This window comes from Malaya genurostris, chromosome 2 (assembly GCF_030247185.1).
Source record: "Malaya genurostris strain Urasoe2022 chromosome 2, Malgen_1.1, whole genome shotgun sequence".
In the NCBI taxonomy this organism is placed as follows: domain Eukaryota; kingdom Metazoa; phylum Arthropoda; class Insecta; order Diptera; family Culicidae; genus Malaya; species Malaya genurostris.
The window spans coordinates 272,949,869-272,976,703 of record NC_080571.1 but is presented as its reverse complement, the minus strand read 5'-3'; the positions used below and the strand labels follow the sequence as shown (position 1 = coordinate 272,976,703).

General features: G+C 37.2%; 1 protein-coding gene across 3 annotated transcripts in view; it reads right to left on the bottom strand.

Moving 5' to 3' along the window:
- The window catches only part of LOC131430079 (inactive serine protease scarface), a 160,038-nt gene extending 133,676 nt beyond the window's left edge, over positions 1-26,362 (bottom strand). For 2 of the 3 annotated variants that reach the window (XM_058594729.1, XM_058594730.1), the window contains exon 1: positions 26,034-26,362. The gene's annotated coding sequence lies outside the window, so the exon portion shown is untranslated. The remainder of the gene's footprint in view (positions 1-26,033) is intronic. The other variant, XM_058594731.1, reaches the window with a different exon arrangement.
- Positions 26,363-26,835: the final 473 nt, after the last annotated feature.

The window sequence follows — 26,835 nt, the reverse complement described above, 5'->3', positions numbered from 1 at the left end:
GCACAAATGTCTCTAGTCTCAACGAGGCTAGCAGATTAAAAAAGTTACTTTCGAAGTCTAAGGACTTTAATGTCAGTTTCTTAAGAACTTCAGATGGTGAACACTTGTCTGATGAAGGTGATGTACTTCACTATCTTTTTAACACTCACTTTCCAGGATGTATGGATCCATCACCGACAGCTCTTCCCGAGACTTTTTCAGGTAGTTACGATTCTTGGGCCCTTGCTCGAAGCGTTGTGACGATTGAATCGGTCAAATGGGCAGTTGAGAGTTTTGCTCCGTACAAGTCTCCTGGAAAGGATGGAGTTTTCCCAGTGTTACTGCAAAAAGGGTATGAACATTTCAAACATGCTTTGAAGAAAATACTTACTTTTAGTCTTGCGACTTGATATATTCCAAGAGCCTGGCAGGAAATAATTGTCAAATTTATTCCCAAAGGCGGTCGCGACACTTATGAGGAAGCGAAGAGTTTCAGGCCTATCAGTCTTAGCTCATTTCTTCTTAAAACAGTGGAACGCATAGTCGATCACTATATCAGGAATGTTAGTTTGGGCGTGCATCCGCTACATGGAATGCAACATGCTTACCAGCGTGGAAAGTCCACTACAACCCTGTTACATGATGTTGTGTACAACATTGAAAAAGCTTTCTCACAAAAGCAATCTTGCTTGGGAGTTTTCCTAGATATTGAAGGTGCCTTTGATAACGTGTCTTTCAATTCAATTCTGGAAGCAGCCCGTGGTCATGGCATACCTTCAAGTATCACAAATTGGATACACGCAATGCTTAGCAATCGACTTCTTTGTTCATCGCTTCGGCAAGCAGAGATTAGAAAGCTGAGTGTCCTCAAGGTGGTGTACTATCCCCACTTTTATGGAACCTAGTCGCTGATGGTTTGTTGAGGAAACTTAATAACCTTGGATTTCCGACTTATGGTTTTGCCGACGATTATCATATATTGATGACCGGTATAAGCATTAACACTCTCTTTGATTTAATGCAGCAAGCAGGGCTTGTATTGTGAATCCTCAAACGAACGAAGCAACAAAAAATATCTGCTGTGAACACTTTGCTTGACATAGCTGAATGAGAGACCTATATTAGAGAGAAACTGGATGCGTGAGAGTATATGCTACTGAGCAGACCAATTCCCCTTGCCAAGTAAATTGTCTGTGCTCTCATTCTCAGTTAACACATGAACTAAGCAATCCATGACAATGTAATGAAATGAAGGGTTCACTCTCGTTAGTATTGTACGAGAAAGAAGACCATGCCTCACGGTGTGCTACAAGACGCGAAGCAACGTCATATAGGCAATGTTTACGGTTTATTTTTAAAAAGTAGGTTTACAGAAATCATTTTTAACATAATGTTCGCATTCCAAGACCAAATTTGATCACATTTCAAACAGACTTTAAACATTTTATAGCAGAAATTTTGCATTTGAGCCCATTTCAAAACGATCCATTTGTTTCTTGGCAGTTTACACTGTGTACATATCCTAGAAACACTAAAAGCAATGTTCTTTAAATTAATATTCATCGGAACTAAAAGTTATGAAACTAGTTTCCTCATAGGCATCTACAATATGAGAACCATTCATCAAATGCTAACCTCATGAAGCATAGGTCTCAGCAAGCGGGCATATTCATGAACTAATGAACGAACGAAGCAGCTCTCCTGGCTTGGGTTGCGCTGTGAATTCTACCTGACATACGAATGTGTGTGAATAGCACAGATAGTGAAACCCTTTCGTTCATATTCGTTGCTTCAATATGCAAGCCCTGGCAGCAAGCCCTGCGATCTGTTGAACAATGGTGTTGTCAGGTTGGATTATCTGTAAATCCGGGCAAAACATCAATGGTGCTTTTCACTCATCGTAGGATAATCACAGGAGCTCGTCCGTTGCAGTTCTTTGGTTCAGAGGTCACTGTGGTCGATCAAGTTAAATACGTCGGGGTTATTCTTGACTCAAAACTGAATTGGTCTGCTCACATTGACTTCAGGATTAAAAGAGCTTGCATTGCTTTCGGCCAATGCAGACGAGCTTTTGGAAAATCATGGGGACTCAAACCCAGATATATTCATTGGATCTACACAACTATTGTTAGACCAATTTTAGCATGTGGTTATCTTGTATGGTGGCAGAAAGGAGAAGTCGCGACAGTTCAGTCAAAGCTAAATCATCACCAACGGATGGTCCTAATGGCGATGACAGGAGCATTCACGACAACTCCTACTGCTGCTCTAGAGGCGCTACTGTGCATTAAACCACTACATGTGTTCCTAAAACAAGAAGCATTATCTTGTGCATATCGTCTTAGGGTTACAGGGCTTTGGAACAGTAACCCATTAGATTATGCTACCAGCCACACTCGCTTGTGGTCTCAAATGGTTACGTGGGATGAGTATTTACTCGCTCCTAGTGACCTAACTTTCACGTGCAGTTTTCCTTTCAAAACATTCAATGTGAGCTATCCTCTTCGTGAGGAATGGTTGTCTGGTTGTCTGGAACGACAACTTGATGAACACATAGTTTGTTATACGGACGGTTCTCTGTTGAATGGTCGTGCTGGTGCTGGTGTCTACTGTCGTGAAATGAGGCTGGAGCAGTCTCATTCACTTGGTAGATACTGTACTGTGTTCCAAGCAGAAATCTACGCGATTCTGTGTGGAGTACAATCGGCACTTCAAGAGGATCTGTGGTAAACGAATTTATTTTTGTTCCGACAGTCAGGCAGCCTTAAAAGCACTCAGTTCGAATGACTCACGGTCTAATCTAGTGATCGCATGTCGAACTCAAATCGAGGACCTCAGCATTTCAAATGCTGTTTACTTCTTATGGGTACCCGGCCATTCTGGTATTACTGGAAATGAATGGGCTGATGAGTTGGCTAGAGCTGGTGCAACGAATGATTTCGTTGGTCCTGAACCAGCTTTACCACTTTCAACTAGTTGGATAAAGCACAAGATTCGTTCTTGGGCTGCATCCAAACATGCCAGCTACTGGCGCAGCTTGCAAACTTGCGCTCAGACAAAAGCATTTCTACCAGATTTAAATCTGAAAATGTCAAAGTGTCTACTGCATTTCTCCAAGCATCATTGCAGTATTCTGGTCAGAGCTCTGACTGGACATTGCAAACTCAATTATCACATGGCTACTATTCAACGTGCTGAGTATTGATCGTGTGATTTGTGTGAATGCGATTACGGTACTTCATATCATCTGATATGTAACTGCCCCGCATTGACGCAGCTTCGTATCCGGGTTTTTGGTTCTCCATACATGGTTGAGTCTGTGTATGCGGAGCTAAAATTGAAGGATATTCTCTCGTTTCTCACCCAATGTGGTAAGGAGCTATAGTCAGAAGGGTTCATCGTTCTTCATGGAGTGAATGAATCCTTTCTGTATTCACCTTAAATAGGGTTTAGCAGATTGTTTGGCATCCTTTAGGGGGTACCGAATTTACTTCTGCTCGTACATACTGCGAATCGTTCTGCATTCTTCCGGGAGTGCAGAATGGTGTCGCTTTTGTAAGATCTCTAAATCCTCTCGGGGGTTGGAGGTTTTATTAATAGCAGACTGTTCGGGACCTCTTAGAGGTTCAGAATTGACTTCTGCTTCCACCAGATGTGATCCCCAGCAGATTGTTCGGCATCCCTTAGGGGTGCAGAATTTACTTCTGCTTTTATGTGTTTTTGTGTCGTCATTTTTTCCCATCCTCCTAGTCCAACCCTTACCATTTCCTTTCAATCCTTCCCTCTTATATATCGGGAAAATGATGCTAAAAACAAATTGATGGCAAGGCACAAATCTCCAAATATCAAGGGGAACGTGCCATTTGAGCCAATTTGTTCTGATTCCTGATTCCTGATTCCTGATTCCATAGATAATGAAAAATACTCAAATCGATTTCCAAGCCACTCAGAATGCTATTCTAACGTGCACAGAAGAAAATTGAAAAGTGTATAAAACTATCCTACAACTGAGTGCCTCGTAAAATGACTCCAAAATAAAAACACGAACGCGACTGCATTTCGGAAGTGTGTTTGGCCATACTAACGTAGAATCGGATGTTTTTGGGGATCGATTTGTATCTTTTGACCACTAATACACGTTGATGTTGACTATTGGGTCAGAATCCGTAGCATCGCCCAGAACAAAATGACTATTTTTTGCTTTTTTGTGTGTTCCAATGGAGATAATTTGGTTCTATTTGATCATTCTAAAGCTTTTCAGAAGAAACATTAAAAAAAAAGTAATATTATAAAATGAAATGAAAAAATTATATAAAATAAATTCAAAATTTTCCAAAAAGTTATGAATAATTATGTTTTGTCATAATTATTTCATACAATTTTCGAAAACAATTGTTTTTTTTTTTCAACATTCTGGGAATTTCAAAAATTGAGAAAAAATATCATAATAAAAAACACCTCCTGCAATCTAAGTCCGTTAAAAAATTTGTAGGCCTGTAATTATTCTAAAACTAGTGACGAAAAATATGACTGACGGTATGGTGATTTCAGACCACAAATACCAAAGCCGGTACAAGTTCTTCGGAACTCCATTGGAAACCCCAGTAACCAGAAAGTCGTATGTATGCTTTGTAGACGAATATAGAGCAGAAGTAAGGCAATGGTGTCCTTTGTCTGCCTTATATACGCAAAGCCTTGGTATTACATTCCTGTAGAGGAATTTGACCTTCTGTTTCAACAGACTTCGCTGCCGATTCTTAACATACAGAATCATTGCATGGCTAGTACTACGATCCTACTGACACTACGAATCCTTCCAGGTCGGGGCTCGAACATAGCGCAACTGGCTTGTAAGACCAGTGCCCTATGCATTGAACCGCCAACTCGGGACCCTTATATACGCATGTGATGCGAATGTGAGATTTCGTGGTTATTTGGAAAGTGCTGTTGGAAGCATCATTATTTAGGTTTTATGGGATTATCATGGTATACTTTTCGTGAGCATAATCTAGACAAAATTATTTATCAACAAAGTCAAGAAGCTGTCTTAAAAAAACAAGAAGACACTAGAAGCTGCCTCGACCTCATTTCGAGATTTTCCCAATTTTTTGTTCCGAAATGGTTTGAAACGTGATTGTAGACAATCCTTTCGATAGTGTAGCAGAAACTACACAAGCTGTTTAATCTATATATATATATATATATATATATATATATATATATATATATATATATATATATATATATATATATATATATATATATATATATATATATATATATATATATATATATATATATATATATATATATATATATATATATATATATATATATAAATGGATGTAAGTTTGTATGTTTGTAACGCGATAACTTCTGAACTACTGAACGGATTGCCACCAAACTTGGCACAGGTACTTCTTGTATTTCAGAGATGGTTTAGGGAGTATATTTATATGGGAGGGAGCGTAGCAAGTGTCATAAACAAGGGGGGGTCAAGAAAAAATTCATATAACTTGAAAAAAATCTATACGTTTTGAAGACCGTAGAACCATTCCGCATACATTAGATATGACTGTATGGGGGGTGGATGTAGCAAGTGCCTTTAAATAGGGGGGTGTGATATTTAAAACGGCATAATTCCGAAACTACTGAACGGATTGCCGCCAAACTTGGCGCAGATATTTCTTGCTCTTCTGAGATGGTCATAAGGATATTTTAATGGGGGAGAGAGCGTAGTAAGTGTTCGTAACAAGGGGAGGTCATGAAAAAATTTGTCTAATTTGACGAGAATCGATACTTTTTTAAGACCATAGAAACATTTTGCATATATTAGATATGATTATATGGGGGGTGGATGTAGCAAGTGCCTTTAAAAAGGGGGGTGTAATGTTTGTAATGGCATAACTCCGGAATTACTGAACGGATTGCTATCAAACTTGGCACATGTACTTCTTGATCTTCAGAGATGGTCATAAGCGTATTTTTATGGGGGGAGGGAGCGTAGCAAGTGTCATAACCATGGAGGGGTCATGATAAAATTCATATAACTTGATGAAAACCGATATTTTTTAAAGATCTTTTTGCATACCGTGGATATAATTTAGTGGAGGATGGATGCAGCAAGTGCCTTTAAAAAGAGAGGTGTAATGTTTGTAATGGCATAACTTCAAAACTCCTTAACGGATTGCTATTAAACCTGGTACATGTACTTCTTGCTCTTCAGATATGGTTATAAGAATATTTCCATGGGGGGGGAGGGAGCGTAGCAAGTGTCCTTAACAAAGGTGGTCATTAAAAATATTATCTAATTTGACGAGAATCGTTACTTTTTGAAGACATTTTTTGCAAAACTTAGATAAGATTATAAGGATATTTTGTTAGGAGAGGGTGTAGTAAGTGCCTCTAAAAAAGGAGTGCAATGTTTGTAACGGCATAACTCCGAAACTATTGCACGAATTGCTATAAAATTTGGTACAGTTATTTCTTGCTGTTCAGAAATAGTCATAAAGGTATTTTTATAGGGGAGGAAGCGTAGCAAGTATCATTAACAGGAGGGGCTAAGAAAAAAAAAATCATAAAATTAGACAAGAATCGATAATTTTTGAAGATCATGCAAACATTTTCCATACCTAGATATGGGGAGTGAATGTAGCAAGTGCATTAAAAAAGGGAGGTGTAACGGCATAACTCCGACACTACTGAACGGATTGCTATCACACTTGGCATAGCTGCTTTTTGCTCTTCAGAGATAGTTGTAAGGGTATTTTTATGGGGGAGAGAGTGTAGCAACTATCCTTAACAGGGGTAATGAAAAAATTTATTCAATTTGACGAGAATCGATACTTTTTGGAGACCATAGATACTTTTTGTGCAAGTTAGGGTATTCGTGTGGGGTGGATGTAGTACGTCCCTCTAAAAAGGGGATGTAATGTTTGTAACGGCGCAACTCCGGAACTACTGAACGGATTGCTATCAAATTTGGCACAGATACTTCTTGCTCTTCAGAAATGATCATTAGGACATTTTCAGGGAGGAAAGTGTGTAGGAAGTGTCCTTAACATGGGGGGAGAGGGTCAATGACGAAATTTAAATAGAATCGACATTTAGACTAGAAGGAGGGGTTTTTGAAAATAAATTTTAATCTCCCATTTTTTATAAAACAAGAGAGTGGCAAAAATTTCAAGGTCGTATTTTTCTTTGAATAATTTCAAAGGATCTGGTTCCATTTTGCCGGGGAATTCAAAGAGCTAAGGGAAAATAATCTTTATCTGTCTATGAACGCGAGTGTATTTAAGTTTCAGCATATCTAAGAAACAACTAAACGAATCGCCACCAAGTTTGGGACTTGTACCAAAGGTAGGAATCGATATTTTTTAAAAGCAAAGATACTTTCTACACTACTCAGGGTAATCATGAAGGAGATCTGTAGTAAGTTCACTGACAAAAAGGAAGTTAAATCAAAATAGACTATAAGGTTATTTTGGGGGTGAGAGAAAGTAGCAAGTGCCCCGAACATGGAAAGTGAAAGGAAAAATTGATCGGGTTTTACGAAAAATTGGTACTTCTTTACGAGTACAATATATTTCTAGCAACTAAGTGAGGTTCACAAAAATATTCACAAGAGTGAGGAGGAATAAGTATTCTCAACATTGATCTGAATTGACGAAATCATAAACCAATGTGCATTTTATTATGTAAAATGAAAAAAACTGTCGACTCAAGGTAATGGAAATAAGTTTACAACAACATTTGTATTAACTAAATCGTTATTCCATATGTTTTCCTCCCCGATGAACGGCCAAAATGGTTAAAGCCTTGGTAAAATAAATTATATAAAAATGTTATTCTATAGTACGAATGTAGTTATGATGTTAAACAACCTTTCGTTATAAAATAATCATTATCAGATGGAAAATTTTGAACAATTCATGATGTCATAAAATTTTTATAAAGAAAAGGGAGTAGCAAGTGATTATATCCATGGAAGCCAAAGATATTGTAAATCGAATGTGACGAGGAAGTACGGAAGTGCGTTACAAGCACATATATATATGAAAGTCGGAGGTTACTAAGATGGTATTTATAGAGAAAAAGGAGTTTTATATGTTTCTAACAGATTTCAACTATAAAACTGACCCAATTTGTCGAGAATACCATGAAAATTATGATTATTGTGAGATCTGAGATGAGACACTGATCATTCGCAGTCTGAACATGAATGGAGTATTGTTCGATCGGGTTTCCGTCTAAGTTATGTTTCACTACAAGAGTATTTCACTAAGCAGGACAATTCAAGAATTTTTTTTGGCCTTCCCTTCACGAAACATTTCCGAGCAACGCCGGGTAATTCAGCTAGTAGTACATACAACTCTCCTTTTGATGTTTAGATGTCGATTGCAATATTGAATACTCTGAACACTTGATTTTTCTCAAAAATTGAAGAAAGTAGCCCTTACAAAAGGCAATAATATGGTCAATATACAGTATTGTCAATCCTTCATCAATGCGTCATTCCCATTTGAATGCACACGATTATTCATCATCAATAGCATTGTCAAAATGTCGAGTATTGACAATAATATTGATTTGTATCGTCTACCTAGTGACAAGAGACAAGAAAACATCATCATAGAAATTTCTAAACACTAAACGCCAAAAACAGATTTTACTACTAACTGCTACTATAACTTGAGTAACAAGTGTCTATATGAAAAAATTGGATGTTATATTAGGTGTGTATTTATCTTTAGGGTCGAAAATTAGCGTTCGTTGTTGCGGTTGGTCGCGCAAATGCTGGGATGATCAAGTAGATTTTTTCGTTAAGAACGAAAATATATTTCAAAATATGTACAGATAATTTTCTCAGGTTATATAAGAAATATCGACAAATTTCTATCCGACGATAGAATTTCAATCAAGTTACACATCAAATATTCTATGTTGAATCTCCACCATAATAACGACGCAACAAACGTATAACAGCTGCTTCCCAAATACCATTTACGACATTCCGAAAGATTCTTTTCCCCTGCCAAAGTGACTATTGATGTCCGTGCAAAGCCGGTATCATTATACCACATCAATTAGCCACATCCAAGGTACTTCAATAACCCGTTCTGTTGGTGGTTGCTGGAACACGTGTCGATTTGAATATATTTGAATTTACCGAAACAAAAATAAGCTGTCCAGTTTCAGATTAACGTCCTTCATCGAATTAGTGTATTCCAAAGGGTGATAGTGGAGCACACTCAGAAGCGTTCCCTTCGTTTGAAACGGAGGCTCGCTGGGCTTCTGTCAACATTTTTTTTAGTTTGATCATACACGCTGGGCTTCTATCGACATTATTTTTAGTTTTATCATACGTTCGAACCAATAAAAAATATGAAATTTACATATGACGCATATCCACTAATGATATAAGTCTAATAACTTACCGCAGCAGAAAATATAACTGATGTAGTAATTGTAGTAAATATACACAATTAAAAAAATGGTGTAAATTTACGTATTTTTAGATGCACATAAAAGGAGCGTCGGTATGCTTGAATTTACGTCAATCGTAAATTTATTTTTTTCTAACAGTGTATCTGGTTCATAACTGAACATTATGCTTTTCAATTAGAATCGCTGCGTACGACAATACAGTTCAGCGGGAATGAACAAATACGAAAAAAAGAAGTCAGAATCATTACGGATTAGATTAAATAATTCATGTATACGAAGTAGACAGTGCCATAGACCATAGACCTGCCCTCACAGGCCACTGAGAACTACACTAGAAAAGACATGTTGCTGTACGAAGAGATTCGTTCAGTCGAAAGTATGGCGGAATGTCTTTCCTGGTATCCAGATTGGAGTGCGGGTATTACGTATGCGGCGCTGTTCTTACAACCCAGTTATCATATGTTCGAGCCCTGAACTGGGAGGATTCTTGGTGTCAGTGAGATCCTTGTACTAGCCATGCAACGATTATGTACTCTAAGAATCGGCTGCGAAAGTTTTCAGCTGTTTAAAGTCTTCTAGCACCGCAGTTTAGATGTCAATTATGACACAGGAAAACTTCGTAAAATATTCACGGAACTTCGTAAATAACTTGCGATAACTTGAAATTTTTCACAATTGATTTTTAGACAAAAAAAATCATCGATCAGAAAACTCATTTCAGAAAAGTTAAGTACTGATTTTTTGACAACACGAGTCTCACCAAAACTGATTTCGCATGGCGAAAAATCAATTGTGAAAAGTTCACTAGCGATCATTCTGCTCGATGATATTCAAGAAAAATGTTCGCACATTGAATATATCTGATATGATTCTCGAACAGAAGATTTTTGGGAAATTAATTTTCATAGCTGTTCAGTGTGCGTAGAGTGGTTGATAAGTGAATCAATAGTGGTGATGTATTTGATTTTTTTTCTGCACTACATCATTAATAAAAGCAGCAAGTGGTTAAAAATATTACCCAATAACGTACGCCGATGTAACAGGAGCGCAGACTACCGCTATGCCGATTCAAACGCGCCACTCAAACACTGCACCTACTGTGTATTCGTGACTTGCTGATAATGCTGCGCTCCTGTTACTTCTATGAATCAAATTCATGATAAATAGCGTTTTATTCGGTGTAATCCAAATAGTACAGTATAACCAGCCAGCTGGAATTAGAACAGTCTTTCCTCGCTATAATCACTATTTGCAATGGGGTAAAATTATGTTTGTTCATATTAACCACCCTACGTGCATCGAAAATATTGCGGTCATTCTTTCTCAGTTACGGTTCAGTTGTGAATTTATTTAGTAGAGATTTTTTTATTGATCAAATTATAGTAATTAAATCTTGCACGCATCACTTCGGTGTCGAACTGAAGCGTAGTGGAAATTCAGCATCGAAGTATCATTGGAGACTCTTCTCCCTTTCGATATTTCTTTGATTTTCCTCTTTAGCGATATTTCTTTGAGTGAAAATTCGTCATCACGTTTCGCTGACACAAAAAATCACTTATAAACTTCGAGGTTGAGAGTTTTGTAGATGCTTGTTTCATAAATGAAAATATTAGAAGAGGTTTTTTCAATCACTGAGTTCTCTGGAAATGTTTTTTCACGAGGGAAATGAACTTTTTCTGATCATGATTTTCGCAACACTGGCTCTTCATGAGCTTTGAAACTTGATGAATGTCATAGTAGTAGCATTCAAATGAACCTAAAATGGTTAAAATCGGGTCAGTGATCCTTGAGAAAATTAAACGGATATAAAAAGTATGGTGCGTCGGATACGCCACTTTAACGATTATATCTCCGCAGCAGGAACTGTTCGTCACTTGAACAATGGATCTGCATTCCGAAGAAGAATTTGACCTACGATTTCAACAGCCTTCACAGTGCACAGGAGCTACGATCTAACTGACATTCAGAATCTTCGTAGATCGGGACTCGAACATACGACAACTGGCTTGCAGGATCAGCGTTCCGTGTTTCAATTCTCGTCTTGACAATAGAGGTATGAGGTTCAACTAACTAACTTTAAGTATCATAGTATAGAACTGGAGCATTAATTGAACTTGAATATGGAAGTATTGAAATTGCAGTTTCACTTTTTTCAAATTTCAGGTTTCAAGTTTTTTAGCTTAAAATGTCCAGTTTCAAGTTTCAAGTTTCAAGTTTCAAGTTTCAAGTTTCAAGTTTCAAGTTTCAAGTTTCAAGTTTCAAGTTTCAAGTTTCAAGTTTCAAGTTTCAAGTTTCAAGTTTCAAGTTTCAAGTTTCAAGTTTCAAGTTTCAAGTTTCAAGTTTCAAGTTTCAAGTTTCAAGTTTCAAGTTTCAAGTTTCAAGTTTCAAGTTTCAAGTTTCAAGTTTCAAGTTTCAAGTTTCAAGTTTCAAGTTTCAAGTTTCAAGTTTCAAGTTTCAAGTTTCAAGTTTCAAGTTTCAAGTTTCAAGTTTCAAGTTTCAAGTTTCAAGTTTCAAGTTTCAAGTTTCAAGTTTCAAGTTTCAAGTTTCAAGTTTCAAGTTTCAAGTTTCAAGTTTCAAGTTTCAAGTTTCAAGTTTCAAGTTTCAAGTTTCAAGTTTCAAGTTTCAAGTTTCAAGTTTCAAGTTTCAAGTTTCAAGTTTCAAGTTTCAAGTTTCAAGTTTCAAGTTTCAAGTTTCAAGTTTCAAGTTTCAAGTTTCAAGTTTCAAGTTTCAAGTTTCAAGTTTCAAGTTTCAAGTTTCAAGTTTCAAGTTTCAAGTTTCAAGTTTCAAGTTTCAAGTTTCAAGTTTCAAGTTTCAAGTTTCAAGTTTCAAGTTTCAAGTTTCAAGTTTCAAGTTTCAAGTTTCAAGTTTCAAGTTTCAAGTTTCAAGTTTCAAGTTTCAAGTTTCAAGTTTCAAGTTTCAAGTTTCAAGTTTCAAGTTTCAAGTTTCAAGTTTCAAGTTTCAAGTTTCAAGTTTCAAGTTTCAAGTTTCAAGTTTCAAGTTTCAAGTTTCAAGTTTCAAGTTTCAAGTTTCAAGTTTCAAGTTTCAAGTTTCAAGTTTCAAGTTTCAAGTTTCAAGTTTCAAGTTTCAAGTTTCAAGTTTCAAGTTTCAAGTTTCAAGTTTCAAGTTTCAAGTTTCAAGTTTCAAGTTTCAAGTTTCAAGTTTCAAGTTTCAAGTTTCAAGTTTCAAGTTTCAAGTTTCAAGTTTCAAATTTCAAGTTTCAAGTTTCAAGTTTCAAGTTTCAAGTTTCAAGTTTCAAGTTTCAAGTTTCAAGTTTCAAGTTTCAAGTTTCAAGTTTCAAGTTTCAAGTTTCAAGTTTCAAGTTTCAAGTTTCAAGTTTCAAGTTTCAAGTTTCAAGTTTCAAGTTTCAAGTTTCAAGTTTCATGTTTCAAGTTTCATGTTTCAAGTTTCATGTTTCAAGTTTCATGTTTCAAGTTTCATGTTTCAAGTTTCAAGTTTCATGTTTCATGTTTCAAGTTTCATGTTTCAAGTTTCATGTTTCAAGTTTCATGTTTCAAGTTTCATGTTTCAAGTTTCATGTTTCAAGTTTCATGTTTCAAGTTTCATGTTTCAAGTTTCATGTTTCAAGTTTCATGTTTCAAGTTTCATGTTTCAAGTTTCAAGTTTCAAGTTTCAAGTTTCAAGTTTCAAGTTTCAAGTTTCAAGTTTCAAGTTTCAAGTTTCAAGTTTCAAGTTTCAAGTTTCAAGTTTCAAGTTTCAAGTTTCAAGTTTCAAGTTTCAAGTTTCAAGTTTCAAGTTTCAAGTTTCAAGTTTCAAGTTTCAAGTTTCAAGTTTCAAGTTTCAAGTTTCAAGTTTCAAGTTTCAAGTTTCAAGTTTCAAGTTTCAAGTTTCAAGTTTCAAGTTTCAAGTTTCAAGTTTCAAGTTTCAAGTTTCAAGTTTCAAGTTTCAAGTTTCAAGTTTCAAGTTTCAAGTTTCAAGTTTCAAGTTTCAAGTTTCAAGTTTCGAGTTTCAAGTTTCAAGTTTCAAGTTTCAAGTTTCAAGTTTCAAGTTTCAAGTTTCAAGTTTCAAGTTTCAAGTTTCAAGTTTCAAGTTTCAAGTTTCAAGTTTCAAGTTTCAAGTTTCAAGTTTCAAGTTTCAAGTTTCAAGTTTCAAGTTTCAAGTTTCAAGTTTCAAGTTTCAAGTTTCAAGTTTCAAGTTTCAAGTTTCAAGTTTCGAGTTTCAAGTTTCAAGTTTCATGTTTCAAGTTTCATGTTTCAAGTTTCATGTTTCAAGTTTCATGTTTCAAGTTTCATGTTTCAAGTTTCATGTTTCAAGTTTCATGTTTCAAATTTCATGTTTCAAGTTTCATGTTTCAAGTTTCATGTTTCAAGTTTCATGTTTCAAGTTTCATGTTTCAAGTTTCATGTTTCAAGTTTCATGTTTCAAGTTCCAAGTTTCAAGTTCCAAGTTTCAAGTTTCAAGTTTCAAGTTTCAAGTTTCAAGTTTCAAGTTTCAAGTTGAATGATCTTTGCAATTTCAAGATGAATGATCTTTGCAATGAACTGTCGTCGTTTAAAGTAATGTATGCCGATGATTTAAAAATTTACCGAATCATCACAAGCCTTGTAGATTGTTGTGCGCTACAAATGGACATTGAATGTGTCATAGATTGGTGTAATAGAAACGGCATGAGTGTTAATGTTAATAAATGTAATACCATAACATTTTCACGAGTTCAGTCTCCAATTTTATTTGAATACTCAATGATGGCGAATCCAGTCAAAAGAGTTTCTTCGGTAAAAGATTTAGGCGTAGTTCTCGACCGTAAGTTACGCTTCACCGAACAGCTTTCGATGGTTATTGCTAAAGCTTTTGCCGTCCTGGGACTTATCAAACGCAACACTAAAGACTTTAACGACGTTTATTGTCTCAAGGCTGTTTACATTGCTCTAGTGCGCAGTATTCTAGAATACGGAGTTGTAATCTGGGCTCCATACCACAACGTTCACATCGACCGGATCGAACGAGTGCAGAAATGTTTTGTCCGATTCGCGCTTCGAAGACTTCCTTGGCTTAATCGGCTTCAGCTACCACGTTACGAAGATCGCTGTGTTCTCATCAACTTACCCACGCTGCAAAACCGGCGGATATTTCATCAACGACTTTTCGTTTTTGATTTGCTTAATAATAACATCGACTGCCCCACACTTCTGGCAAGGATTCATATCAATGTTCCGGGAAGATCTTTGCGAAGAATGGACTTCATACGACGATCAGCTCATCGCACACAGTATGGACAAAATAATCCAATGGATGTTTGCTGTAATCAATTCAATAGAGTTTATCATCTGTTTGATTTTACTATGAACAAAGACACATTTAAATCGAAAATATTGTTAAGTTAATGTTTTTAGACTAGATAGATAATAATAAGTCTGTGCGATAGTTTTTACTCTAATCGAAGACAAATAAATTTGAAAATTTGAAGTTTCAAGTTTCAAGTTTCAAGTTTCAAGTTTCAAGTTTCCAATTTCCAAGTTTCCAATTTTCAGATCCAAGTTTCAAGTTCTAATATGTTCATCTCTTTTCCAACGAACAAATGAATGTGAATATTTGATTATAACTCATATACAGTCATTATCAAAAAACACCATTCCAGTACTAAAGAACTGATTTTTCAATGTAGAGCCGAGCTGATTTTCCTGTAAATCCTGAAAAGCAAGCTGATCAACACAAATCGATTAAGAAACAAGCAATCATGAAATACGATTACATAACAAGACAACTGGCCCGCTTCCAACAGTTCGACGGAGTTCCATAGCAAGTTCGTTTTGTTATTTTTTGTTTTTTGTTTTCATTTCAATTTGATCCTTTCGCCAGTTGTTTTTGACTTTATTATTATTGAAATATTGTTTTCACTGGCACATTCCTGGCATCGATAAAACATGCAGACCAAACCGACGAAACGATACGATCAAACATCGCAACTCCCTCTCAGTCCACTTGCCGGACCATGATGTTAGCACAGCAAGCCAATTGTCATGATCATGTTAATGAACTCGCACAGTGAGGGGGAATTTTATAACATTCGTAAACCGAGTCAGCGAATGGTGGGTGGTACGGAGAAGAAGGAGGAAACATAATTCAACAAAAAATAAATAAATACGCAGGTTGATTGCCATTAAAGGCACTGCGTGCGGTGATCGATTTGATATCGTGTCATCGCCGCGCGACGCAGTGATGACATACCAAAGGATCCGTAAGGTGGCCATTGTCAGAGTGATCGGTGCTCTGGCCGAAGGAATTTATGATGAATCGTTTGGGATCAGTGGGGCAGGTTCAGCTGATGAATGACGTTGCTTTGTTGGGGTTCGTTATTGGACTCATTAGTGATGGCCAATTCCCCGTTCGAAGAAAAAATTGATTTCGAACGTGTTCCGAGCGAATTCACTGCTCATAATGTTATGATCAATGTCACATTGACATTTGGTTTGCATGGATCGGAAACATTCCAGACATAAAATGAAAACTAATATGGAATCTGATATCTACGGTTAGCTAAGGACAAACTAACGGCGAAAGCTTATGATCACATACGACTTTTACATTCCAACATTCGAAATAACGGTATTATTCGGTGAAATTCGATCGAGATAATTGTAGCTTATCGTTCAAACCCAACATATTTACCCAAACGTCAACATCATATCCGCCCACCACATCAAAAGTCTCTGGTTCATGACAGTTAATAACCTGTCAAGTGTTAAATTGCCACACTCTGCAATCCGTCAATCAAGGAAATGCCTTGTGTACCTGTTACTCTTCGGACCGAAAGTAATTCACGTCATCGTATCGCTCAGGCAACGAATCAAATTTCATAAATCTAGCATTCAATCTGCAAAACTTTATAATCCCATAAAATATCACGCCTGGCAGCGTCGGTAGGCCGGACACCCAAATCACCACGGACCACGGCTACATTGAGCTCCAAGCGGCACGCACGTGATTGTCATAAAAGGTGTGCGGTGAGCAGTGTATGTTGATATAGCCTTTGCCGTTCAGTTAAGTCCCTGATTCCTGATTTACCTTTCAAGAGAAAAGAAAATCCCATCAAATCACCGACTGACAAAACTAATTATTATAGACTTTCAGCATGTTGCATAGGGGCGACTTTCGTGTGTGGAACCCTGGAATACCACGGTATATGGAAACGCCTGGCAGGGATTCAATCAGATCCAAGATTCTTCGTATTTACCTAGTCAGTGCTACTTCGAAGGCACAGTCATTGAATCAGTCATATGTGAGCACAGATATCCTATTGATTTGATCAGATTTGAATAATAAACGTGCTCCACACGTTGGACTACCTCGACTACCAGCGAATTATGTGACAACTTGTTAATCGATCTTTTGGTATTATCAAGAAACGCGCAGAGCAAATCAGTAACAAAAACAAACCAAAAAAATCGGCGCCCCAAGAAGTTTTTCGTAACTCAGGCACTACGCGGTGATTGATCACATTTGTTTTGTTTAATGATCGATCCCCCGAGGCGGGCGAGATCCGAACTAAATACTCCGGTTACTCCTTTAAGTGAATTTACGTAAGCGACAATTTGCCTGATTGAATTACACATAATTTTGGGTGGTTTTAATTTTTTTTCTTCTCTCACTTTTGTTGATCGCCGATAGGTGCCAGCATTGAGCAAATGAAGCTACCCATTCATGAGTACTTGTCGACTTCATTCAAGAGGTTGAATAGACCCCGTTCGGAGCAAAGTCACCAAAAGGTTAAATCTTTTGTTCCTCGATGTCATGGTGCAGTGCGACCGCATCTCTAAGCTTGCAGTGTGCGTGTGTTTGTGTGTGTGTATGTGTGAATGGGTATCGATGGAGTAAATTGTTTTGACAGGGTGGCTAAGTCTGTGCTCATTGATTCGAGGCTTTTAATGGACTTTCAAGTTTCCAACGATGGGAACGCGCGGTACTGGCTATGCCACAGACCTTACCGATTGTGCAACGCTACTTTGACGTGTTAGACCATGTTTCATATTGCTATCTAAATATCATCCCGGGATTTAAGTTTGAAAGGGAACACCTTGAGCATAACTTATTTCCACAAGCAAATTGAGTAAACTGACGACAGATCCATTTTTTACGCCATTCAGTGCACCATCAATACTTCTCAAATATGACCCAACTGGGCTCTATTTGGGGTACGGAGGTACGACTCGTTCTCATCTTTGTACACCCATTTGAAATACGTCTTGAGGGTCAAAAGATGAAAACATCAAGCTGCAAGGCGGCCAAACCGATATGATGGCGACGTCGATGGCAGATCTGCAATTTGCCATCGGCGCAGTTTGTCGTGTGGCTAGTGCGGCTCTCATGCGGTGGTCGCTGCTGCTGCTGCACTATCTCCGCTGATGACTTTCAACCAATTGCCCAATGATGCTGCTGCTGCACACAGACATTAGGCCCGATCTTGTCATGGAAAAATGTGTTTGGGGACCCGTGTTAGGACCTCTGACTATTCGTGAGAAGCAATTTAATTAGTTTTGCCGTGATTCCAGATGAAGTCGTGTCGTAGATCACAAGATCGCAACTGATGCGTCGCTGGTGACATGGTTGGCATTTTCGGCGAACGATGGAAGTAAAATTCAATCATTCTTTTGTTTGGACGATCGACCCTACGTACGGTAGATGAACTGCCGGTGTTCGGAATAGGAATGTAATGACAGATGGTTTATGGGTACCGAATGATTAATTGAATTGTATCGTTCGAAGAGACATGATTATAAGCGTTTATTGACTTTGTCAAAACAAGTTTTGCTTTTTATTTATTTTTGAGCGGGGAAAAGACCGATGGAGATGAAATTTGGCAATCTCTCTCTCCAGCAAGCATGAAACCTCCTCATCATTTGTATCAACAGATTACAATGATCCAACAGATACATTTGGTCTTAACACTAACAATTAAAACCAACAATTAAAACTAAATCTATAACCCTATCTATAACTAGTTGATGACACTAAGTATCACAGGGTAGTAATAGCGCTCTTGCTTAAAAGATGAGAGAGAAGAAAAAAGTGAATAGGTAAATGTTATATAAGGGTTGGTGAGGGGGTGGGGTGGTAAACGAGAGTTGGCTAACGACGGTGTTAGAATCGGCATGTAGATCTAATTAGTGACCAAAAAGATGGTGGAAGACAGAGAAAACGACGGGGTTAGAATTGGCATGAAGATCTGGTTAGTGATCAAAAAACGGATGGTGGATGACAAAGAAAAGATAAAAAAGAACGACCGAGTTAATTTCGACGAGCGAATCTAGTTATTTTCCAATGGAGATTGTGGTGAGACGGAGTGGGAAAGATAACAACAATCCAGCAGATACCATGTCATATATTTATTACTGATAATTAAAACTACCCCTATTACTAACCTTAATACTTAAGAAGTAGAGAAAGAATTCAAAAATAATTTTTTAATGGTGTTGCGAGATAGGTGAAAATCGAACAAGTGAGAACATCTATTAAATAGATGGCACATACTATAAAACGGTTCGTTATAGCTGTAATTAGTGCGAACAGATTGAATTCTGAGAAATGAATGCGATCGGAGGTTGCGAAAATTAATAGCTAGGCTCAGTTTATGTAACAATTCGTGGCAATCTGTTTGAGATTGTAACAAATCAGCCACGAAAATAACACAACAAGGAAGACTGCGAAGGGCAAACCGAATAAATTGATCCTGAATACCTTCTATGCGTTGGATATCGAGTTTTTTTTTATTTAAAAGACATTTTTATTCAGGCCTATTTGCGTACAAGCTTTACGTGGCCGATTGAGCCGATTTTTAAAATAAAAAATATTTTGTATTCGATCTCGTTGTCACCCTTTTTCTAAGGGGAGAGGAGCTTCCATTTCCTTTCGTTTTCCTTGTTATTCGAAGTCTTGATCTCGTTGCTAGTTACTGTAGAAGCGCTTTGTTGTACATTCGTTGCAGTTGCTGGTTGGTTAGATGGTGAAGGTGTTTTTGAAACAGGAGCACCGCATTCACTAGATTCCTTGTTGAGCGGTTGTCCTTGTTTTTGTTTGTTTTGTTTGTTTTCGCAGTTTCAGTGCAAGGTTTGCGTAGTGTGCAGGTTGTTCACAAAACTGACATGTAACCAGTTGATTTTTATACGTAATCAGCGTTTCACACGAATGTATTCCATCTTGACCACAAACGATGTAAGATGGAATTGCTTTACGTAGTTGCATACGTACCTCTCGCACGCCATTCCGGATACCGGGGGAAAAATTCCGCCATACTTCCCTTTCGATGGAAAGAACTTCACCGTACTGCGACATGTTTTCCCGAACGAACCCATCGCTGGTCTGCGGGGGAAGGTCATGCACGCGTACTTCTATTGCATTGTCCACCATGTACACAGGGATTTTATATTTAACATTGTCATGATCAACAATGTGCACCTCGTTGTTAACCGAAGCGAATGCAATTGCATCTCTTTCACGTTTGAACATAATGTAAACACAGTTAGACGCCTTGTTGAATTGAATTTCACTTACATTATTAGCGTCTAGATGCATTCGTTCTTTAAGTAAGATTTCAATTTCATTTGCTGCTGGTCTAACTTTGCAGCGCTTAAAATCAATAAAAAATTGAATTTGGTCTTGTAGGGCAAGTTTCAGGCTTTGTTAAATCGTATTTGCCCATTTCGTACACTCTATTGTTCACTACACTGTATTGTCTTTGTTTCTGTTGTCTCGACCGTAAACGATTTGCGACTGTGTCGGATGAGATGCGAGCACGAACTGATGGATGTCGAGTTGATAATAGGGAGCCCAGACGACTGCAGCATATTCGAGTATAGAGCGAACCAGTGCACAATAGAGTGATTTAAGAGAATATATGTTTTTAAAGTTCTTTGTAATGCGAAACATGAAGCCTAACATCTTGGAAGCCTTAGAGATCGTATACTCTACGTGATTCTTAAAATTAAGTTTTGAATCCAACAGAACTTCTAAATCCTTGACAGTCGATTCTCGTTTGGAATAGTCTGGGAAAGCGTCAACCTGCTGTCGCGCCTGTAACGACTGAATGACATAGGAAGTATAACACACAAGATTCGTAGATGTAGTTCGTTTTGGCATGCTTACCAAATTTTATAGGTAATGTTAATTGTATAAAACGGGTACCCGAGAAGAAGTTATAGAAAATCGATTGAGCACTTATTCGGTTTTTTTAGGAATTAGAAAATTAACAACAACAACAACAAAATTTTTCTTATGTCAAATTAGTAGAAGTCGCTCAAACTGTACCAACAATTTTAATATACCAATCGATTCAGCTCGACAAATAAGCAAATGTTTGTATGAGCACAATAAAGAGGTGTATGTCTCAGAGATGGCTCGGCTAATGTTGAAGTCTTATGTTAACTTTTTGGCTTATAGGGGAGAGTGTTCGGTTTCCGGCACACAACCAAAGCTTTTGACAGAAGGCAGATAGCGTTATTCTGACGGATGACATATGTGTGTAAAATATTTTTATGACGAATACCAAAGAAAACAGACGCGTCTACTTAATTAAAGCCGGGCATAAATATTTGAACATAAACATATAAATAAACAGACGCGTATACTTTTCGCTGCAATCAAAATAATTTTTAATGATGTGAGTATCAACAAAAAAGTTTTTTCTGACGTTCTCATATAGAAAGATTATGCAATCACTGTCAAAACCGACTTTTGAACCGAGGCTCGAGGGGCCGATTGTCACACACCATTCGGCTCAGTTCGTCGAGTACGCAAAATGTCTGTGTGTATGTAACGTTTATTTCTCGGAGATGCATTAACCGATTTTCACATGCTTAGAGCAAATTCAGCAGCTAGAAGTTCTATATGGAAGATCTATAATAGAGCAGAAACTGGAACAAACGTATCCCCAGCAAGCCGTTCTAGTTTTATTTATTCGACCAGTTCTTCTGTCAAATTTAAAACTGGTCTACGATGCCGTTCTATTTTTTCTATATTTGAAACACGAGTAAAACACTGCTGGGGCTGCCAGTTTTTCTTGTTATAATATTCAGATTTAAATTTTGTAACTGGCATAAATTATGCATCTAGAACTAGAACACTACTAAATATGCCCTTAGATTCTTGTGGTCCCATACAAAATTCCTGAATATTATTTGGATCCAACTTCCGGTTCCGGTATTATGGGGGAAAATGTGAAAATAAATGCACCAACTTTTCTCGAAGATGGCTTAACCGATTTTCGTATATCGATATTCAAATGAAAGCTCTTATGGTCCCATACAAAATTCATGAGTTTTGTTTGGATCTGACTGCCGGTTTCGGAGTTATGGTGTTTACCCAAAAATCAAAATATGTGTACAATTTTTTCTCAGAGATGGCTTGACCGATTTTCAAAAACTTAGATTCAAATGAATGGTCTCATGGTCCTTCACAAAACTTCAGAATTTCATTTGTATTCGACTTCCGGTTCCGGGATTATAGGGTAAAGTTTGTAAAAAATGTTATACCATCACTTACAGGGGCGGAACAGAAAACGAAAAAAAAGGCGGGTGGGTAATGTCAGAGACATAACTGGATGTCGTGAATACGAAAACAACTGACATGTTCCTTACACTTCCGAATATCAATTAGTTGATCAATTGTATGAATTATGCAAGCAATCCCCTTTTCCACATTTTTCGCAAAAACAAAGAAGGCTTCACTTGATCTAGATTACTGTGAATTTCACACAGCTAATCATATCAAACAGTTCTAGATTTGCACTAAACTGAGGATATTTCCCTTCGATTTGCGAGCAAGAAATCCAAAAAGTTCTTTAGAAAACTTTTAGAGCCATTAGAACGGCTGATTTTGTGTAATGCTCTCCCGCGTTGCTTTTTCACCAATGCAAATGACTGGCAGCTGTGACGTAATCGCTCTTGTCGGAGGCTAAACTAGCTTTGCAAACGACACAAAATACATCTGCTCGCAGTGGCGATAGAATCCAAACTGATCCAATGTTTATTGAGAGACTTGTTTTTACATGAATTCGTTTGTAGCTTTTTCACTAATGGGCGGTCCTAACGGCTGTAAAAATAGCCGCATACATAATTTTAATTTCGATATTTCATTTCGGATTTGCATTTCATTGAAAGAAACTATCCGGATGCTATACGGGATTCATTCCTGCCTTTCAGAAGGACTAAATTGTGAAACTCACTACGATATTAAACACTGTTCGGAACATTTTCTTGAACGATTTGTTGTACATCAGTAGATATTTTGTTCTCTTCCTCAGAACGCGTTCTGATTGGCTGGTGTTGACATGGGTCAAATGAGACAGGTTTTTCAATAGTGTACTATTGAGATACTTCGATGCTGTTGGTATACACGTTTAAGTTGAAAAATTTCGATTCTATTGGTAGTTAGATTATATAAATCCTTTCACAGATCACTAAGCTTTAAAAATACGAGAAAGGCAAACGCGCCTTATCCTCTTTGATACTCGTTTATACCAAACATTTCTGAAAAGTTTAATTTTGAATTATTTGAGATTATGTCACACAACTGAATATTTTATCATAAAATTGTGATCATATTTCCGATGGCATGTAGTAAAAATTATGTTGATTCGTTAGATACAACAAGAGATATTCACGATCAAAAACTTATCACTCTCTCAGAGGGTAAATTTTAAAAAGGCACCCCATAGTAAAGTAAGTCGTATCCACGACAAAAATTAAACTAATCCCAAAACTACTCCATTCGATAGTCATTATCATCGGCCAAACACACTGACTTAGGCTATCCTGGTTCCCAGCTTCCGACTCCGGAGGAGAGGAATCATCACACCACTAGATTGATTAAAACAGGTTTTTATAGTGCCATAAAATAAATAGCAAAAATCGAAAGGGTATACTGATATTCATTTTATTTGATTCTTTAAACAACCGCTCCGCAGAAAACTTTGAAAATAAAACGAGGGATGTTCTAGGTATTGTTGAAAAGGTTTGAATTTTTGCCAAATATTTTAGAAATGTATTTCGTTTATAGCAAAATGGTAGAAACATTTAAAACATATTTTCGGATTTCGGTACCTCTCGGGACTTTTTAGTAAGAAATAAATAAATAAATTTTTGACGCGTCAGAATGCTTCGGTTCATTTTTTAAAATAACAATCAATCATTCCTTTCCATTGAAGCTCTATTAGAGGAAATTTCATCTAATAGAACTTTAATGGAGGCGCATGATTGAATGTTTTTTTCACTGAAAAATTGTGGTTTTCCACTTTGTTTTATATATAAAACCGAAACACTTCAACGTGTCCAAGATCGAAACAGAAGTTTTCCGACAACTAGGAGAAGAAATGGTCAGAATGAAATATATTTAGAGCGCCAATTCTGAATTGTCCACAATTTTGTTTGTTGAACATATTTTTTCTTACAAACTTTTCGAAAATTTGTGTTGCGCTGCAAATATGCCTGAGAAAATATTTGTGTAAATGTAACTGAAAATAGAGAGTAAATTTTATTCGAGATGGCAGCCCCGATTTTCAAATACAAAAAAGTGAAAATAATGTAACTTATTTTTTTTCGGAGATGGCTGAACCGATTTTTTCCATCTTAGATTCATCTGAAAGGTCTTAAGATGCCATAAAAATATCCTAATTTGCATTCGGATTAAACCCCTGTTTCCGGAGGTAGGGTGCTCAGTGTAAAAATATCAATTTCAAGAATATTTTTTTCATAAGCTATTTCTTTATGTTGATTAGTGAATTTCTCTAGTTTGCAGATTATGAAGGCCTCTTACCAAATAAACCATTGATAGTCCCATGAATGATTTACTGAGAATTTTTCCGACTATATTTTTTTCCAAAATTCAAATCGTCATAGAGAATTACAAAAATGAACTGTAGGTCATATTAGTGTATGGTTAAAAGAACCGAATGTCACAATGCCAATATCCTGCTATCGGTTCCGGAAGAACCGACAATATTAATCAAATGTGATAAAATGGTTCCCTTTTCATATATGATTGTATAGATTTTCGCTAACTTAAATTGTAGTATATCTATGTAGTAGTATCATGCAATAGAAATATTCAAAACTCTTCTCTAATCTTTTTAAATAGTAGTATACACCTCAAGTTGGATTAAAACAGTTTTTTTATTTGGCAGATAGCGAAACTTAGAACTCATATTACCGTTTAAATACAGTGAGATAAACTTGGAAAATGCTTACCGAAGATAGAAGGAATGGGACGATAAAATTTTATTTTGCCTAAACCGATATACAGCATGATAACATTGAAGCCATTAGTGTGACATAAAATATTAATTTACAAGCGTTTCATTAATAGCGCGAACAGTCTAGATAACTTTGTATCCAATTGGTTCAACAATCCTTGATAATTTATCGCGGGTACATAATTGCTTGCTATTTGTTGTAGCAACTAATTGCATTTCGAAAACATAATTTTTTTTCAATTGTTTTTCCAAGTTTCAAAATTTAATTTAGTATAGATACGAAAAACACTTAAACTTTACGAATAACACAGAAAGATAAACCAACAAACATAAATTTATTTTTTCGTCCTCGACTCGTGAGTGCACAACAGTTTTTGTTGAACTGCTATGCCACCTAGCAGTCCAACACAAAAAAAAAACAAATTTAGGGAAATTCGCATGATTTTTTTTTGTCTATGATTTATCATAACCTAATTATTTTTCTGTAACGTCTCAAATGTAGACACGAATATTCACAAAAATTATTTAATTACAAACTTTTTTTCCCAACATATCACAATGAAACTACTTCTCGAAAAAAAAAAACAACCAAGTATCTAGATAAGAATTTGTCAAGCGATCCACAACGACGGAAATTTTTCGAAGAAATTCGACACCTACATGAGTGAGCCTCCTAATTAACAAGTTTTATCTTGCTCTTTTATCCCCGCGTTTGTGTCTGCCCAAACATCCACAGAGCTCGTCTTCCCCGCTCAGGATACGAAAAACTTTGCTTCGAATGAAGGCTCTAGGAACACAGCAGATCCAAATCAATGTCTACTAGCGAAACAAGTAACACTGTATCGACAGCAACAGCCAATCGAAAATTTATGCTAATTGAAACAAAATCTCGAATGAAAAGTAACAGTTGATATGTTAAAAACCAATATATAATTTCACTGTGGACTACTCCACGACATTTCGCCAGGGGAGGAAAAATATTATCTTCACCAAGTCTGGCAAAAAAAATATCGTGATAAGATTGGGGACAAAACACACGAGGAGGCGGCCTACAGATTGTATAAACCTCGATCAGCTTTTTTTCGCCCGTAGCTTTCAAGTGTCAAAAATATGTATTTGGAAGTTGCGTGTTTCACCCTGTTCCAACTCACGCGCTGCGATTACCCCGCACCAATCCAACAGTGTCCTTTTACAAGTTTAAGCTCACTTGTTCGTTATGTATCTCAGTACTTTCGAAATGCAACTTCTCACAAACTGCTTGCGGTAGCCACTTTCTCAAATTAAAACGGTTCGTGTCACGGCCAGTCGCATTTTTTCATGCAATCACAGTTCATTGGATTGTTTGAAGCACACAGTATTTTAAGTACCAACTTGATTTACAATAAAACTATTATAAAAACATTCTTACTTTTTCAGCGAGTTAAACTTTTTTCCAAGTCTGTAGACAAATTTCTTCCTTTGGTTCGCGAGCCAGAACGCAAATTTGTCACTTTTACTGCGAGTCAACACAAAAAAAATCGAAAGCCGTTCTCCTTCGGATGAACAAATTCAATGTATTTCACTCATCAAAAAATCACTACACTTCCTAGAACCTCACGCCACCCGAAGACGCGCATCAACAGAACGGATATCCGCGGTTTTTTTTTTTGGTCCCAAAGTCCGGCTATTAAGAAACAAAACTACCCGCGAAAGAAAGAGCAACAATTTCGGCGAACGAACACCAAACTATGAGTGCGGGTCGCCAAGATCAACACCTTTTATAGCTGATCATATTTTTCTCCCTACAAACCAGTGCGAATATCTCCGCTCAGCTGAGATCGACGCGAAACGTCAACGTCGTCATCGCAACCGCCGCTGCCGTCGTCGTCGTTGACAGCGCATCGGACTGCGAACAACGGAGCTTTCTTTCGTCGCGCAAACTACTCTCATCCGCAGCCGCCACCGAGAAAAGCTTAGAAGGTTCGTCGCTACTAGCCGGCTAGAAGTCACCCTCCGGAAAAATCTCGAGAACTCACATTTGCGGGGTCGATTCCGATCTGTGTTCCGCACACCGCTAGACACTCTTTCTCCCGGGAACCCATCGGGGGGGTTGAATTTTATCGTTACCCGCTCAGAGTGGACCGAACCGAACGGCATCTCACTCTCAATGAAGCTTTCAAAGAATAGCCGGAGAGTGAGCGGAATGATTTGGCCGATTCGTAATTTGTTTT